This window comes from Sinocyclocheilus grahami, unplaced genomic scaffold (genome assembly GCF_001515645.1).
Source record: "Sinocyclocheilus grahami isolate Dianchi unplaced genomic scaffold, SAMN03320097.WGS_v1.1 scaffold129.1, whole genome shotgun sequence".
NCBI lineage: Eukaryota > Metazoa > Chordata > Actinopteri > Cypriniformes > Cyprinidae > Sinocyclocheilus > Sinocyclocheilus grahami.
In genome coordinates, this window is record NW_015505308.1 from 229,254 (window position 1) to 235,782 (window position 6,529).

Here is a 6,529-nt window from a genome sequence, read left to right on the forward strand (position 1 = left end):
ATTATTATTATTATTAATGTTTTTTGAGCAGCAAATCAGAATATCAGAATGATTTCTGAAGGATCGTGTGACTGGAGTAATGATGCAAAAAATGTAGCTTTGAAATCACTATAAATTACATGTTTAAATATATTCAAATAGAAAACAGTTATTTGAAATAGCCTAGTAAAATAGTTCTAAATGTTACTGTTTTGCTGTACTTTGGATCAAATAAATGCAGGCTTGGTGAGCAGAAGAGACTTCTTTATAAAACATAACAAATCTTTGACTGGTTTATAGTCAACTTTAATTTTTCTCTCATTTCTAGCTTTTAATTGGCTTAGAAATCAGATAACTGCTGGACAATAACCAATAATAATGATTTGCTTCTATACTGCAAACACTTTTTTATCACATAAGGCGGCAGAATAGTTTCAATACTGTAATAAATGCTGTCAGTTAGCTCTGCATTGTTCATATACTTTATTTATTACCTGGAGATGACTTGACAAACACATATATTGTCACAATCGTATGTTTAATGTCTTCATGTTTCCAAACGTTTCTGTTTTTCTGAAAACAACAGTTTTCATACAGAGATAGCTGGACACTTTTGTCCATATTAGGGATTTCCTGGTACGACTTTCTGCTTGCGAGAGCGCCTCCGGCTTCGAGTATGAATGAAACACACACTGCACGAGTGTTTAGCGCTCCGTGATGTTCATCTCGCTTTATTCTGGGTCTGAATAAAACATCAGATCATGCACAGACTATCCTGTCTCTTGAATTTAAATCTATATTTATTCACACCGGCTCTTGAAAACCTCTGTGTGAACACACTTGCCCGAAAAAGAGCGGGGGACGAATTTACGTGATATTAAAAGTGGGGGGGACCCCGCGTCCCCTGCATAATCTACGCCCCTGATATATATATATAATTTCAGGTAAAAAGCTTTTTTATGATCTGAGACTATTTTACTATCACTGATATACTACTATATTTTTATAATCTGCAACTGAGTTATAATTTCATATTTGCATTTTTTTATTTATAACTGGCAACCAACTGAAATAAAAGAAGCTTATTTTTAAACACTGTTATTTCAAATAATGAAATTGTTTTATGGATTTAGTTTTATTAACTATATTAACCCTGATCTGAGTCTATTTTATGAGTTATTTTAGTATAATCAATAGTATACTACTATAGTTTTTAATCAGTAATTAGAATTATTTTTTGTTTTCATTTCAGTTTTATTTAATGTTTTAGTAATTTAGTTGTTTTTTTTCCTCCCCCATTTTTATTTATTTGTAAAACATTTTATGTTAACATGTTTTGTTTTTTAATTTCAGCCTTAGTTTAATTATTTTTACTTCAAGTTTAACTAAACGAAAATGAGAACTGTTGCCTTGAAAACTAGCTAAAATTAAGTTTTTTATATTTTATTTTATTTTAGTTCAAATGTATTTTATTTATGGTTTTAGTTTTAATAACCCTGATCTGAAATATTTTAGTATCACTGATATATATATATATATATATATATATATAGTTTTAATGAATATTTTGAATTCGTTTTTATTTTTTTATTTTCAATTTAATTTTAGGTCAAGTTTTAGAAATTTTGTTGGGCATTATTAAAATTTGTATTTTTATTTATTTATTTGTCTACATGATTTTTATATAGTTTTAGTTATTTTAGTACTTTAAGTAAAATAATTCAACTAAATAAAAAGGAGAAATGTTGCCTTGGCAATTAATTGAAAATAAAACAAGCTTAAGTTTTTTATATTTTATTTCCAGTAATGAATATGTTAAGCCCTGTTCACACCAAGAATGATAACGATATTAGCGTCCACACCAGCGAACGATATCGTCTGTTTGTTCCAAGTGCACATGCGTCTGCCGCTTTAAATTCTTGAGCTCGTTACAGCAGGATGGATTCTGATTGGCTGTCAGTGTTTTATCGTTCATCATCTGGGGAAAAAATCGTTTTGAAAGTGATCACAACGATATCGTTCCTCTGTATCGTTATCGTTGTGGTGTGAACTATGCTATTCTTTAATATTGAGAACAATTTTTAGAACTATATCTTTATCGTTATCTTTATAGTTATCATGCTTGGTGTGAACGGGCCTTTAGAATCATTATTATACTCTTATACCTTTTTGTTCTTTAATACTTTGAATTGTTTTTAGCTTTATTTTTTGTTTTTCATTTAAATGTTAAGTTTTGAAATTTAGTTGTATGCATTTGTCATTTTTATTTAATTTCTTTATTTTTTTAAATGTGTATAGGTAGTATTTATAAAGTTGTAGCTTTTAGTTTTGGATCTGTTTTTAGTTGTTTTAATACTACAACTGATTGCTTCTGTTGTCCTCATCTGTAAGTCACTTTGGATAAAAGCGTCTGATAAATGACTAAATAAATAAAATAAACAAAAAGTGGAAACACTTCGGGAGTGTCGAAGTGGTCATCGGATTGGTTGAATTCTACAGGATTTCCGGGAGACGTGTGTGTCGCGCTGAACGAAACGAACTGTGATTGGTTGTTTGACATGTCGGTCAAACGGTCTCATGGGCGGGCCTTGGCCAATGAAAGCTACCAATTGGCTTGTTTGAGATTAGCAAAATCTGCGCAGAACCGATCACCGGTGATCACCGCGAGATGCATGCCGGTTAGAAAAGTGTCCGACTTACCTCCGACTTGCTCTGATGTCATGCTGACGTGTGCAAAAAAACTCTCGCGACAGCGAGGCGGCTGTGTCGGACTGTGCAGTCGAGCGCAGTTGCTCTCCACCGACTGCGCTGAGCAAAAGCAAGATGGGAAACGACTGACTGACGTCACAGCTTAATGCTCATTAGTTCAGACAATTGTGATGCTGCGGTTCTCTTCTAAAATATTTTATTTTTATCTGATTTCATATGATTATGCATTTAAATTATGCATGAATGTTCCCAAACACGATGACAGTGCGATCTCGGTGTGAGATATGTGATTGTTGTCATATTTCTATAAAAATCTAAAATACATGTTTGCATTAAAGTAAAAATCCCCTGTAAAGACCTTGTCTCAGACGGCCACCGGGACAAGACGACAGGAACCAGATGAGTCCTCTGCACAATGTGACTTTGCTGCAGCCTGCTCGTTGGTCTCTGTTCACTTGGAGAGGTCAGAGCTGTCTGTCTTGACTGCGTTTATTTCACTCCTCCTCTCACTGCATCTCAAACAAGCCTGTTCTGAAGGTCTGGCTACGCGAGACTAACTACTGAGCGACTCTTACGCTTTTCGTATGTTAACATTCAAAGCCAGATCAACCAATCAGGCAATGAATAACGAGTGTCATTAACATACCGATGTCTTCTTCATCATAGTTGTCCAGTCCGTACTCTGCAAGCTCATCATCCTCATCCTCTCTCTCCTCTTTTATTTCTTCACTAGCAGCCGGGGCTGATGCCTCTTCACTGACAACACCTTCATCAACCTCCTCCTCCTCATCACCGGGATCCCTGAAGAATTCACATAGAAATGTCATCAAATTAACCTACAGTCTAGATGGGATGGTCTTTAAATGTAACGTGCTTTAACTCGAGCCTGAAATAAAGCAGTAGTCAGCAAATGCAATGTCACGCTAACTCCTCTTTAGCCTCCGATATGATGCGTTGCAGCTCTTCTTTGCTGAGCTCAAGCTGTAACGATGATTTCACTCGCGTTCAAGCGCAAACACGTGTGCGTATAGAAGCACGCCGTATAAACACAATCAAATGACAGACTCACTTTATCCGGCGTTTCTTTAGCGACTCCGCGCTTCACCCATCCGACACACTTTATTTGAGAGCTCATGGTTTATTCGCGCAGATTTATGACAACAACAACAACAAGAGAACACACGAGGATTCTCCGAGCTGCAGTCGCGCCGTGATGACGTCACGCCGGCGCCGAGACACAGAAATAAACAAATTGCTAGAGCAACTTTGGCGAGACATAATGACTTTGATTTTTACTTTAATGATGTTTTGTTTGGATTTTTCACTTTTGAGGAGCAATATGAAAATGTTTACTTTCTTTGCAACCTAATTATTTTGCTTGCAAAATTAATTTTAGTCATAAATGCAAGATTATGAAAGTTACCCCCCTTTTTTCTCACTTTCAAGAAGATATTAAGATCTGTATTAAGTTATTGTCTACCTCCTGTAACAAAAAGGCAACTAAAACTTTGAATGCATGCTCACTTTTTGGTGTTTAAAAAAAAAAAATTCCCCCCATTTATTTATTTATTGATTTTTAATGCAATAGTTTTTTATTGTTATTTTATTTTTATTTCTCTCTCTCTCTCTCTCTCTTGAATTTTAATTGCTATGTATTATTTGGCCATCCTTGAACCCCAGGCTCTTTTCCTTGGCATATGTTTTTTCACTTTTGTATTCCCTAAGAAAGTGTTTAATAAAAAAATAATTAAAAAAATTGCTAGAGCGGAATGTTGCAGTTCTTCTCAAGCGAAATAAAATAATCACTAACAAAAATTAAAAAATGCAAACGTATTTTATTTCAGTTAGTTGATTTATTATTTTCATTTAGTTTAACCTAATGTACTAAAACTGAAACAAAAATGAATAAAATGATATAACTTTAAGACAAAATTAGTATTCAAATTATAATTTTAACAGAAAATGCAAAAACTAATAAAATTTAACACACACACATATCTTAATGCATAATAATAACACAGTTTACTGTGTATTTGACGTTTACTGTGTTACCGTGTAAAGTTGTAATATATAAGCAAAATATTAAAAGCATGCAATGATGTAAACAGTCAACATTGTACATCATCAATCATTTATTTTTTTACGTATAAAAATGTGGTCAATATGTGCAAATATACGTATGTATATATTTATGTAAACATCATATTTTACAAATTGGTAACAAACTAAATACGGTAATATTCACAAACATACAGAGCATGATTGAAATGTTAGCTGGGCTAAAATAATATTAAAAAGCTTAATTTATGGCATCTTATGCTCACATAATCATGTGTGACAGTACCATGGTAAAATGATGCTATCAAAGGTAATACCATATTACCCTAATACACCAATAATTATAAACACCATATTCATATAGCACTCCAGATGCCATGGTACATGTCCAAAAAAACATGGTATTACAGTTTTTGTTTGTATAGGTGTATTGAAAAAAGCATTACGTGCTCTGTTTATTTTACTTTATAAAAGCTCTACATAAAACTTGATGTGTCAGCATAATACTAAAAATAAAAATATATTTTAGTATGTATTTATATATATCAAATATATAGTTTCATTAATTTAATAAAAAGTGGTTAAAGATCACATATCTGGTTTTGATAATATATTATATGCCAATATTATATGTAACAATATGCACTGAATGGATTGTCAGAACCGAGGCAGATGATTTTTAGTGGCCATTCGCAACAAACTGAAAATGAAAATGATGTTTCTCACCCATAAAGAGAAATTTCTGAAAATATTAAACATAGTGGTTGAAGATCCTTCTCCTGTTTTATCTGTGATAATTAAAGCACTTCTTTCAGATACAGATACCAGTACAGTGATCATAATATACAACACGTCTGCTAAAATGAAAATGACTATGCAAACATTCTTGGTCGGGTTTGTTTGAGGTTTAAGCCTGAATTGGAGTCTGAGATGGGGTGCGGTTCATGGATTAAGGCAGTGATCTTCACTATTTTTTTCATGAGAGCCGCACTTATAGGACAAAGTTAATAGGAGAGCCACTTTTACTGCAAAGTATAAAAAATTACATCTAGTCATAAATAGCATGTCTGCTTCTCAATCTGTCATCCCTGAACATACAATATGCAATGCAATACAAAGGGGTTTATTTTTAAAAGTTATTTTAAGTTATTTGCTTCTACATTAGCCCATCACGTATCAAACCATCCAAGAGCACATTTGGCGTTAAGAGCTGGAAAGACAACTCGGTAGCAAGTCAATGTCATGGACGTAAGGGCAGAGCAAGTTTAAATATCTTTCTAGTCTATATTTAAATATAAATTATTTATGTTCTCATTTAGCGAGACAGCAGACGCTGAAAGCACTGCGCGCTTCAGTATGTGTGTAGTAAACGAAACCGTGCGTCTGTGCCATTCATTCATAAAGAGACACGCAGGATTCATATTTAAATGGTATTTTTGCAGCTTAATATTTACAGATACCAGTCAATATTGCGATTTAATTTAAGATGTAATGACCTACTTTTGATTTATTCACCCAAACTTTGACAAATACCGTGACATTCCGCGTTATACAGTCAATTCTGTTTTTATGACTGGATTCCGCGATTCCGTCCGGATTTTCCGCATCGCAGAAATCATAGGGCCATAATTATAATGGGTTCTATTGTCTTTTGTGGCGTTGCACCACGACGCTCGTGTCTGGTGCAGACACGGTGTGAGTTTATTTAATGGCTTAGTTATAGCCCTGCTTGTTTTTAATGTTTTTATTAAATATCTGTATTGATCATATAATCGCATTATTT

General features: G+C 33.6%; 1 long non-coding RNA gene across 1 annotated transcript in view; it reads right to left on the bottom strand.

Moving 5' to 3' along the window:
• LOC107590513 (uncharacterized) overlaps window positions 1–3,884 on the bottom strand; it is an 8,432-nt gene extending 4,548 nt beyond the window's left edge. Inside the window, exons 1-2 of the long non-coding RNA XR_001609797.1 lie at window positions 3,758–3,884; window positions 3,335–3,489 (exon numbers count right to left, since the gene is read on the bottom strand). This is a non-coding gene — a long non-coding RNA (uncharacterized lncRNA). The remainder of the gene's footprint in view (window positions 1–3,334; window positions 3,490–3,757) is intronic.
• Window positions 3,885–6,529: the final 2,645 nt, after the last annotated feature.